Raw genomic sequence first — 12,515 nt, 5'->3', positions numbered from 1 at the left:
TAGAAATGTTACTAGTTAGCAATGCAGTAAGCTAGGACATTCTTGAAGGACTTATGTGAAAGAATGCTATCCACATTGAGAGAAAGAACTATGGGAGTAGAAGTGCAAAAGCAAAACTTATCACATGCATATATGGGCATGTGATTTGGGATTTAGGCTTTAAAAGATTGCTCTTTAGCAATATGGAAATAGGTATCAAAATGATAACATTTGTACAACCCAGTGGAATTGCTTGTCAACTCTAGGAGGGGGAGGGAAGAGGGGAAAGAAAGAAAATGAATCATGGAAACATGGAAAAATATATTTTTAAAAATGTTATTAGTTTGTCATTGGTGAAGTTCATGTGTCAGCAATCAGTGCCATTTTTTTCCAGTTTTGAATTCTAGCAACCATGTTTTGGATTTTTTTTTTTTTTTTTTTTTTTTTGCCCAGAAGGATCTTGGATTCGGCTTTCTGGATCTTACTCCTCAGAACTCTTTTTGCTCTTAATGCTATTGCTAATGGTCGTAGCTCAAGCCCTGCCATCCCAGAGACACCCACAGGGTTAAGGCACTGAAATGACTGTGAAATTCTTTCTCCCAATGATTCTAGCCCAGCCCTGGCCACACAGATTCTCTCATGTGATTTGAACATCCCTGGAACTTGTTTGCCCTGGATCTTGCTATTTCCTGGACTTTCTACCTACGGATCACAAACTCTTTCCATCTACTTTGAAGATAAATTTTTGTGTATGTGATGTCTCCTCCAATTAAAATATGAGCTCTCTGAGTGTAATGACTGTCTTCTGCTTGTCTTTCTAGCCCTTAATAGCCAGCAAACAATAAGTGATTTTATATTCCATTCCATCTCAACCACTCTCAAATCATTGGTTATGGCTCTTGAACTAGAGAAAGAAAAAAAATGGATATAATTTCCTACTTTCCTTAATGGATCTCTTCATATTTTTATTTGCCATTAATATTAATATTTTATTTTTTAAATTATGATGGGAATATCCTCCACAAAGTCCTATTCCAACGTTTTAGAGGCAACCCTGATTTCTTAAAGGTCTTTATTTCCATGGAGGGGACCCAGGAAAAACACAGGAAGTATTTTTCCAAAATAGAAGATAGGGACTTTTAAAGGAGAAGAGGAGAGGCAGCTAGGTGGCTCAATGGATTGAGAGCCATGCCTAGAAGTGAAGGTCCTTGGTTCAAATCTGGTCTCAGGCATTTCCTAGCTATATGTGTGACCCTGGGCAAGTCTAATGCTGATTACTTAGCCCTTATTGCTCTTCTGTCTTGGAACCAATACAAAGTATTGACTCTAAGACAGAAGTTAAGGGTCTAAAAAAATAAAGAAGAATAAGAGAAATAAGCCTAATAGGAGTGAGTCAGTAGACCAGGAACTGATTCTAGCTCTTTCACTTCAGTTCTGCAGTCTTAAGCAAATCAATCCTCAGTTTCTTTTTTTGGAAAATGTGTATAATTATGCTTCTATTTTTTAACACAGAGTTGCTATGAGGATCAAATGAGAGAGTAGTGCTTCACATCCTGTCAAATTCTACATATAAAGATAAAGCATTGTTTCTAAATCTACGTATATTTTCAGCCCTGAGTCTCTTCTGAGATCCAGTCTATATTTCCATTAGTTCCAGGCCATTTCTATCAGGCCAAGCTTAGCCCATAGTTTAATGTGTGGCTCACATGGAACCAAACTTCCTTTCCACCATGCTAGGCAACATGATGGCATTGGACTTGGAGTCAGAATGATGTAGGTTCATGTGATGCTTACTAGCTGTGTGACTTTGAGTAAATCACTTAATCTCTCTGAACCCTAGTTTCCTCACTATAAAACGAGAGTGGTAATATTCTCTATCTCAAAGGGTTGTTGTGAGTATGGTATGAGACAAGATCATATATATAAATCCCTTCCTAAAACCTTAGAATGTTATAGGTGTTGAACTATTATTATGCTCCTGAGATCCTCATTTTTGTCAGTAGTAGTATCAGCAAGAAATGAATAAAAAGACTAAAAGAATAAAAAGAGCAGCAGTGACCTCCACCTGCGTTCAAATGTTCTGTTGCCTTTGAGTCATTCCTCTCCTTCACTCTTTACATTCACTTACCAGGTACAAAGCCTAGTCAGTTATCCCTTGACAGTTCTTCCTTTCCATTCCCATTGCTACCATGCAATGTCAGACCCTTATTTCCTGTCTGGTACCCTCCACAGAAGGATAGCAGGTGGCACAATGGATCAAGTACCTAGCCTAGAATCACTTATACTTACCTTCTTGAATTCAAATCTGGCCTCAGATACTTCTTAGCTATGTGATCCTGGGCAAGGCACTTCAACCTGCTTGCCTCAGTTTCCTCATCTGAAAAATGAGCTGGAGAAGGAAATGGCAAACCACTGCAGTATCTTTGCCAAGAAAACCCCAAATGGGGGTCATGAAAAGTCAGACATGACTAAAACAATAGAACAAAACAAAACAAAACAAAAAAACCTTCCACAGAGCTTACTAAGCAGAGGGCTGAGCTCACAGTAGTCACTTAGAAAATACTAGTGAAGTTGCATGAAGAGACTGAGAGAAAAAAAAATTTAAAGATCAAAGATGGAATTTGATGACAACCAGGAAGATGCTAGTGCCTTCCCTCTAAGATGATCTCCAATTTATCCTGTATATATCTTCTTTGTACATTTGCTTATTGTCTCCCTATTAGTCTATGAGTTGCCTAAAAGCTGGGGCTGGTTTTGATGTACCTCTCTAATGTCAGGCTCATGATAGGTACTTAATTGGTGGTTGTTGACTTGACTTGAATTTGGAATAATAGGAACTGGTATCAGATGTCCTATAATTTTTTCTTCTCATGATTACATCAATAGAGACTGGTCCCTAGATCAGATGTGTGCAGGAGTCAGCTTGGACTCTCATAGCGAACTGTTAAATTTTTGTTATGAGACTTTATACCTCAGAATCTGACAAACACCACAAATCACGGCCTGATTTATCATTTTGTTGACTGGCTAGGCCAATGGTGTCAAACTCAAATAAAAACTGAGGCCACCAAACCATACATTAGGATTCTTGTAGGTTCGATATTGAGTATGAAAATCACACACTAATACTATCTATGTTTTATTATTTTTTTTTTACTTTTTTTTTTTAAACCCTTAATTTCTGACTTATAGGTGGAAGAGTGGTAAGGGTAGGCAATGGGGGTCAAGTGACTTGCCCAGGGTCACACAGCTGGGAAGTGTCTGAAGCCGGATTTGAACCTAGGACCTCCCGTCTCTAGGCTTGGCTCTCAATCCACTGAGCTACCCAGCTGCCCCTGTTTTATTATTTTTTAAATTTACTTTGTTAATAAATAAGTGGTTGCAGTGGTTTCATTGCTGATTACATTTTAATCTTATTTGGGATACTCTTGGGAGTATTGTAGATTGTAGGCAGGCTGCTGCCTGTGTGTTTGACATCTCTGGTCTAGACTTAAGAAAGAAAAAAAGTTAATGATACAGAATAAACTCAATAGTGTGTCAAATGTACATTCCCCTTTCTCCCCACAGGGAATTTTCCTCCCCATAAACACATACTGCAGAGAGCTGGTTATTAAATATTTATCAGGGGGCATCTGGGTAGCTCAGTGGATTGAGAGCCAGGCCTAGAGACGGGAGGTCCTGGGTTCAAATCTGGCCTCAGACACTTCCCAGCTGTGTGACCCTGGGCAAGTCACTTGACCCCCATTGCCTACCCTTACCACTCTTCTGCCTTGAAACCAATACACAGTATTGACTCCAAGACAGAAGGTAAGGGTTTAAAAAAAAAAAAAAAAACATTTATCAGCATACCTCTTTAGTTGTATCCCAGATTAAAAGATCCCTCATTTTTTGTTCACTGTCCCAGAAATTTATTTGTTTCCAATTCAAAAAGGGCTCATCTCAAGGAGAGTTGTCCTTACTCGAAACTCTCAAACAAGATTAAGGGGAATAAGGTTAATTCCAGGACTCAAAGGGGCATACAAACTCAGTTTTTGTGCTAATTTAGTCAGTTTGGGAGGTATGCCATTTGTACAAACTCAAACCCATTTGGAGAACCAGTTTCTTGGTCCCTTGCCAGACCTTAGGCTATGCTTGCCTTTTTTGCCCTTTGGACCCCAATATTCAAACACTGCTGACCAGCATTTCTGGGATTCAGATAGAACTTCTGGTGTTGGCTCCCTGCCTGCTTTCAGACTGGCAATAACTATGTGATTACGACCCATATAGCTTTATTTTGTCTCCAATCTGGCCATAACTAAGATAAGTGGTTACTTGTTTTGCACATAGGAAAAATATGTCTGTTTTTCTAGGAGAAAAAGACTCAAGCTACCACCATCTTATTGGACATGTAGGGATTACATCCTCCACTGGACACACCACAGTAGCATGTCCTTTTATGATTGGTGGATGAACCTCCCTGAGCTATCTATTGTTTGAAAAGTTACTCAGAAGTCCTCAGAAAACAGGGGTTTTACTTAGCTAGTTGCCCAAAAGATCTGCTTTGTCATAGAGAGTAACTGGAAACTGCACATTGCTCTATGTTACTTCCTCAGTGTCTTATCACAGCCTATAGCTATTTCAGGCAACTTACTTATTTTTTTTTTTTTTAAATCCTTACCCGTTGTCTCAGAATTGAGACTAAGTGTCCATTCCAAGGCAGAAGAGTGTTAAGGGTTAGGCAATTGGGGTTAAGTAATTTGCCTAGGGACACATAGCTAGGGAGTGTTTGATGTCTTATTTGAACCCAGGATCTCTTGTCTCCAGAACTGATTTTCTATCCTGTGAGCCATCTAGCTGCCCTTCAGGCAACTCACTTCATCCAGCCTTTGCCTTTGATCCGAGGCCCACTTTGGTCTGCTTTGTTTACCTGTGGCCTCCAAAGACTGCTGGTCTTTCAAACTGTTCAAATTTCCCAGGAGCACAGTGCCCAATCTTAGGCTGCCTCTTTCTCTGGAGGAAATTTGAAGTTCTCAGAACCTAGAATACTGTTTGGCACACAGAGGAGATAAAAACTGTTCATTGACAGATTTTACCTATCATTTTTCCATCTTCTTTTGGGAATGTCAATATGTCAACCCTGTTTCCTTTACAGACATATTTCCAGTTATCTTGAACCATAGGTCCATCTACAGAGTTTTCCCCATGGAGGAAAGCCTACATGTGGCAAGAGAGCCAACAGAGCAGAGAGAGGAGAATTACAGTAACCAAGTAACTGGCTTAAAAACAACTTCCAAATCCTCAGGGGTATAAGTGCTTTGGGGGTAAGTTGTTGGCCAGTTGTGCCTGCTCAAGATCCAACCAAAAATTTGCAGGCTCTGAATCCAAGCAATACCATTCTCATTGGAGATAGAGGATATACTTTGCTTTGCTTTGATACTATGGTTCTAAAGCAAAAATAGCCTGAGTAATTATGCATGCCAGCTCTATTACATATTCCAAAGGAAGCAATGAAGAGGTTACATTTTCCACAGGTCCTTTAGAAAGTAATTGCTCCAGAAAACAGTGGGCAGACATTCTTTTGATGGATTATTTAGATGAGTTAAAGGAATTTGCTACTTGCTCTACAATTTCTGTTTTAGGACTGGCTGTAAAGGTGTAAATAAGCATTCCTTCTCTCATCAAAAAGAAAGATATTGCTTGGATATAGGAGCACCAAAGTTCAAGATTCTTAATCTCAAGGCTTTAATCCCATGTAGGCATTTGAAAAACACTTGCCAAATTTAGTTATAGAATATGTCAGTGATAGGGGCAGCTGAAGTATAGTGGATAGATCTGAATTCAAATCTGACTTCAGATATTTACCAACTGAGTGATTCTGAGCAAGTCACTTAACCCTGTTTGCTTCAGTTTCTTCATCTTTAAAATGAGCTGGAGAAGAAAATGGCAAACCAATTCAGTGACTTTGCCAAGAAAACCACAAAAGGGAACACAACCCAAAACAGCTAAACAACAAAATATGTATATCCTAGAGCTGGAAGAGGTTTCAGAAGCCAACCAGCCACACCCTCTCATTTTACAGATAAGGAAACTAAGGCCCAAAAAAGTTAAGTGACTTGCCCAAGATCACATGGGTAGGTACTAACCTTAAGAGAAAAGATTTGAACTTATGTTCCTGGCTACAGATCCATGTTTGTTTCCACTACAGCAGGCTGTACATATCAATGCAGACATATATTAGACCACTTCCTCCTCTCTTTCAGTCAATCAATATGGCAGCGTGGAGAGTGAAGAGACCTTAAGTTTTTTCTTTACTTTCTCACCAATTAGCTGTGTAACTTGAGGGAATCTCTTAACTTCTTTGGGCCTCAGTTGCTTCATTTATAAATGAAATGTTTGGACTAAATGAATTTTAAGATCTTTGTCAGTGCTGAGGTTCTATTGCTTTACATCCTTAGAGGGGGAAAGCCATCTTCAACACTATGGAGCCATTTTTCTCTTCTAGTAAGAAATCCTAGAATTTGGTTCACTGGTGACCCCAGGTGGTTTCTAGTACCTGCCACATCTTCTTGGGCCAGGGACCTTCTCAGCTTGTAGGGGCAGTCAGAGGCTCTTTCCCTCTCCTTATTCTCCAATAAAAGTATACAACTCTAAGACTAGGAGATTTTAGCACTGTGAGGTATAGCTAGGTTGCATAGTAGATAGAGTACCAGGCCTGGAGGCATGAAAATCTCAGTTCAAATCCATTCTTAAATACTTCCTAGCTAAGTGATTCTGGACAAGTCATTTAGTTAACTTAACCCTGTTTGCCTCAGTTTCCTCATATGTAAAATGAGCTAGAGGATGAAATGGTAAACCTCTCCAGTATCTCTGCCAAGAAAATCCTTTTTACAAGGAATCACGGTCAGAGACAACTGAAAACAATTAAACAACAACAACAACAAAACCACTAAGTTTTGCCAAGAGGGTTAATATAGGACTTAAAATAATGAATCAAAGGGGAAAGTTATAATGGTACAAAGGTAAATGGTACAAATGAGTAAATCTTTGTCCTTTATGCATACACTAGTATGAGGAAGTTGACCTTGCTCCTAGTACCTCCAAATTGCTGATGCCTTCTTCTTTTTGATCTTTTTCTTTCCTAAATCCTTGTCTTCTCCTACCATGCTGCTTCTAGGATGATAAAGATTAAAGCTTTTGAACTAGAAGGGAATTTAGAATTCATTTATTCCAGCTCAATGGCTTCATAGGGGAAGAATCTAAGGCCTACAGAGAAATTAAATGACTTGCTGGAATGACATCCAGGAATTGATGCAGAGTGAAAGGAGCAGATCCAGGAGAACATTGTACATAGAGGCTGATACACTGTGGTACAATTGAACATAACAGACTTCTCTACTAGCAGCAAAGTAAGGATCCAGAGCAAGGCTGAGGGACTTATGAGAAAGAAAATTAGCCACACTCAGAGGAAGAACTGTGAGAGGAGAAACACAGAAGAAAAACAACTGCTTGAACACATGGGCTGATGGGGATATTATTGGGGATGTAGACACTAAATGATAACTCTAGTCCAACTATCAATAATATGGAATTAGGTCTTAATCAATGATACATGTAACAACCCAGTGGAATTGTGCATTGGCTGTGAGGGGTGGGGGTTTGGGGGAGAGGGAAAGAACATGAAAAATGTAACTATGGGAAAATACTCAAAATTTTAAAAAATTAAAAAAAAAAGAAATTAAATGACTTGCCAAAATTAAACTAGGATTTGAACTAGGATCTTGTGATTCTGAAGTCAGTGCTCTGATAAAGGCACAGATCAGTACTTGTACATAATTTATAGTCTTAGTTGTCTGGGGGTACTGAGAGTTTAAATGAGTTGGCCATGACTATAGTGATAGAGGCAGGATTTGAATGCAGTGCTTCCTAGCTCCAAGGCCAGCTCACTAGTCGCAATACCATGCCACCTTCTAGAGATTAAATTAGTTCTCAAATTCTAGCCAGTAGATTTAGGCTGGCAAAATCACATGTATATCAATCCTTCTCAAATCCAATTTCTCATCCTTTCCATTAGCCTACAGTGGAAGGAATCCTGATTTGAGAAAAATGAATCGTGCCTCTGTCATTTGCTTCTGCAACCTTGGGCATATCACCTCCCTTCTCTGGGCTTTAGTTTCGTTAGTTCTGAAAATTGATGGAGTTTAACTAGATGACCGCTGAGATTCCTTTCAGTTCTCAAGATGCGATCCTAAAATCTTGAATTTAAAAGTTGATTATCTTATTTGATTTGAAGCAATTCCTTTACTTTTATCCTATAGTTATCATTGACCACATTTGTAGATGATTTCTCTATTCCATGGCCCTAAAATGAAGTCCAGTTCTCTTAATGCTGAGTCTTTGCTACTCTGATTGTCTCTGAGAAACCTAGCTTCTCCACATTTTCTAATCCAATTTCCCATATAGATTAAGCTTCTACATCCTATTGGAAATCTATATCTCCACACTGTAAATCCTTTTCAGGACCTCCTTTACTCTCAGCTTATTAGTGTGGTAAAGAAAATAGTCATATCCTGGGACTAGTAACAATTGCAGACATCTTTTCCTGATTCTTCCTCTCTTTCTATTTACTTTGAAGCCTCTGGGAGATTAGTCATGACTCATCTGAGCCCCCCTCTCTCTTTCTCATTCTCTCTCTCTCTCTCTCTCTCTGTCTCAATATCTTTTTCTCAATCTGTCTCTCTGTCTCAATCTCTTACATACACACACAACTTAATCAATAAATCATTTCAACCAATTCTCACCTACTAACAATCAGAGCAGTCATGGCCCTACATGATTCATTATAATAACAGTGAGTCTCTGAAATATTATTTTATTTAGCTCTTTATTAATGTGCCCATTGAGCTCCAAGGCCAGAAAGAACTGGAGAGGAAATTATAGAATTTTAGTCAGAAGCTAAAAGAAAAGATAGAAGACATTTGGTGAATAAAGGGTTATGAGCCATCAAGCTCTGAAAAAAGAAAAACAATTTATTCTTTTTTTTCTTCTCCTAATGTCTGAGTGGATGTGCTGCATTTACAAGAATCATGCAAAGTTTAATTGCAGTGCAAGTCCCCTCAACCATTTTGTGCTTAAATTTGTACCTGAGAGGAATAATATGACTTGAGATTTGGGTTTCAGAGTTCTGAAAATTGGTCTTTGTTGCTCATCATGCTATATGTCGTAGGCTAGAGATTTTAGAGATTTCATTTATGAAGAGTCATACTGAGTGAAAGGGAATGGGTCAGCAATACATCCTATTGTTGGGAATGTTTGTCAAGAAAAAGAAATATCATGGGGATTTGGGATTACGGGATATTTTGGTCCTTAATTCCCTCAAGTCCTCTGGCAAAAATGGAACAAGATGTATTTGGTAACTGCCAAGACCTAGATTCAAATCCCATTTGTGACACTCTTAGGTGACCCTGAGAAATTTATTTCTTTGGGCCCTAGTTTCCTAATCTGTAAAATTAAGCTCCCTTTAATCACCAAATCTATGATCCTATGATGCTATGATCTCATAAATGTATTACATCTTGCCTGATTGTTTGCTCTATTTCCAGACACAGATGAGGCTTAAGAGGACATGTCTAGACACATTGCTATAGGCTAAGTTCAGTTTACTTCCTTTTAGTAACTGCTGTTTAGCCAGTTCCACATCTGCCTCCCACAAAATTACAGAAGAACAAGCATAAGATTCTCCACTTACCTTGGCACATAAGAAGAAGGGAAGGAGGGGATTGTATGTGGGCATATATGAGTATACAGATATGTGTATATATATATATGTATATATATATGTGCATCTATATATATATTTCATATAGAAATTGTATAATGTATATATTATGTAGATAGAGTCTATAGATTAAATGAGATATTTATAAAGTTATACGTGTGTGTGTGTCAAAAAGGGCCTGTCTTCCCTGTACCTGAATCCAAGACATCAACAACGAAAGAAATACTTGTTCTCACACATAATTGAAGAGGAAAAGGGAAAGACCTAAATGCTAACCAAATTCCATGGAAGAATCAGTCCAAATAGTTAAGTCCCCTGGCCTTTAGATTTTTGGAAATATAGTTTCTAAACTATCTTCCAAAATAAAACCAGTTTCTTCAAAATGAAGACAGAGGGCATCAAATTGGTTCTTCTAAATGTAATTAAGATATTTTTTTCTGGATTTGAAGGACAACCTCTTTTTTGTATAGCTGAAGGTATGGAATGCAGATCACTGTTCTGGTTGAGCAGTTGTTCTCAGTTAATCTTCTGTTGCTATCCCAAGATTGTCCTCAGATGGTGAAAATCCAACTGGATGTCATGTTTTTACTAAGGGCAGGGTAGGATGAGGGAGATGTTCTAATAGAAAAAGTGCTAGCTTGGGAGTCTTAGGGTCTACTTTTATCTCTACTCCTAATCAGCTATGTGACCTTAAATTAGCCTCAGTCTTTCCAGTCACTATGACTCAGTTTAGGGTTTTCCTGGCAAAGGTACTGAAGTGGTTCACCATTTCCTTTTCCAGCTCATTTTACAGATGAGGAAACTGAGGCAGATAGGGGTAAATGATTTGCCCAAAGTCACACAGCTAGTAAGTTTCTGAGGCTGAATTTAAATTTCTGAAGGTAAGTCTTCCTGACTCCAGGCTCTGTACTCTATCCTCTGGACTACTTCCTCTTCTTAAGTCTAGACAATCTATAAAACAATAAATCAAGAACAGATTAATAGCATTTACCTACTTATGAGTCATATAAGCTCACGCTGAAAATTTAACAGTAAATTATAGTGATTCAGCTCTTTGCCTCTGCTTATCCCCGAGTTTTTCTTTCCTTTTCTCTGTCAAATTCTTCAACCTTTCATTCTCTTTGTACAGATTTGGATTCTACTCTGCTGCTTCATTTCCTTTTTCATCTTTGTTTTCACATAAAAACTCTTATTCCATTTCCTTGATAACTGAGAGAGTGGAAAAGCCTTCCTTGAACCCTTTAGCCTTCTCTTGTAAGAAGAAGACTAGTCTATGCTTTGATTATAACTAGCAGCCACTTGACTCGTGCACAGAGCAGCCCATATTTTTCATATTTTCTGGAAGTGAGATTCTCAGTCATTTGTCAGTTTTCTAGTAAATCTAAGGGGAAACCGCCCCTTTACTTATCTTACTTGCCTCCTACCTTGAGTCATCAACTGGTTTCCTTCTTTATTTTATATATAAATGAATATATATTTGTTTTTTAAACCAACTTCCTCCTCATTTCTTCTACTTACATCCTATTCAAATTGTCCTTCAGGCTTAAGTCTCCGACTGCTTCAACTCGTGTCCTTCTCTTGCTACTTTCCCTCATTCCTTCTGTTTGATTCTTATTCCTCAGTCCTTTTTCTTTGTCCTTCAACAAGAATCTTATACCCTCAGTTTGAATTCTCCTTCAATTCTTTTTTAAAAAAAATTTTTTTTAAACCCTTACCTTCTGTCTTGGAGTCAATACTGTGTATTGGCTCCAAGGCTGAAGAGTGGTACCGGTAGGCAATGGACTTGCCCAGGGTCACACAGCTGGGAAGTGGCTGAGGCCAGATTTGAACCTAGGACCTCCTGTCTCTGGGCCTGGCTCTCAGTCCACTGAGTCACCTATCTGCCCCCTTCTCCTTCAATTCTAATCCCTTGACTAGTTTCTCCTTAGCTAGAGTTCCTCTCTTGCTTCTCCTTAAAATCATGTTTTTGTTGTTGTTCAGTCATTTCAGTTTTGTCTGATTCTTCATGTCCTCGGTTGGAATTTTCTTGGCAAAGATACTGGAGTGGTTTGCCATTTCCTTTTCTAGCTCATTCTACAAATGAGGAAACTGAAGCAAACAAGGGTAAGTGACCTTCTCAGGGTCATATAGCTAGTAAGTATCTGAGGCTGAATTTGAACTGAGGTCTTCCTGACTCTAGGTCTGGTGCCCTATCTAACTTGCCACCTAGTTGCCTCCCCTTAGAATCATAAGAGATAAAAACAATTTGTCCAAGGTCAAAAAGAGACTTGCTTATCCAGGATTTGAACCCATTTTTCCACTATATTCCCTTGACTCCCATGATTGAGTAATAAATGAGAGGAAGAAGATTTGATTCCTTTTCCTATGAGGAGTTTATATCTGGTAGAGACATTCAAAATAGATTTCTGAAACAGTAACCATAAATTTAGAGTTGGAAGCTTTAGAGATCATTTACTCTACCCTCATTTATAGCTAAGAAGATTGAGGTGTGGAGGAGTTATGTAACTTTACCAAGAGTTTAGAATTTACTATTACCACAACTACTTAAAAACAGTGATTTTCTTTTTAAGTTCTTGTAAATATTAAAGCTTTTTTGAGTGAAGTTCATGTTACTATCCTGTTCAAAGGGCCATAAACATTTCTAAAAGAAAATTATATTGGATATTTCTTGGTTAGGATTATAATTCAAGGTTACAAAGTGACAGGACCTTTTTTTGAACTCCGGTCTTCTGGCTCCACATCAGACATGCTTTGTATTGAAATGCAAATCATTCCAAGTTTT

Source organism: Gracilinanus agilis, chromosome 3 (genome assembly GCF_016433145.1).
Source record: "Gracilinanus agilis isolate LMUSP501 chromosome 3, AgileGrace, whole genome shotgun sequence".
Taxonomy (NCBI): domain Eukaryota; kingdom Metazoa; phylum Chordata; class Mammalia; order Didelphimorphia; family Didelphidae; genus Gracilinanus; species Gracilinanus agilis.
Note: the sequence above shows the minus strand (reverse complement) of the source record.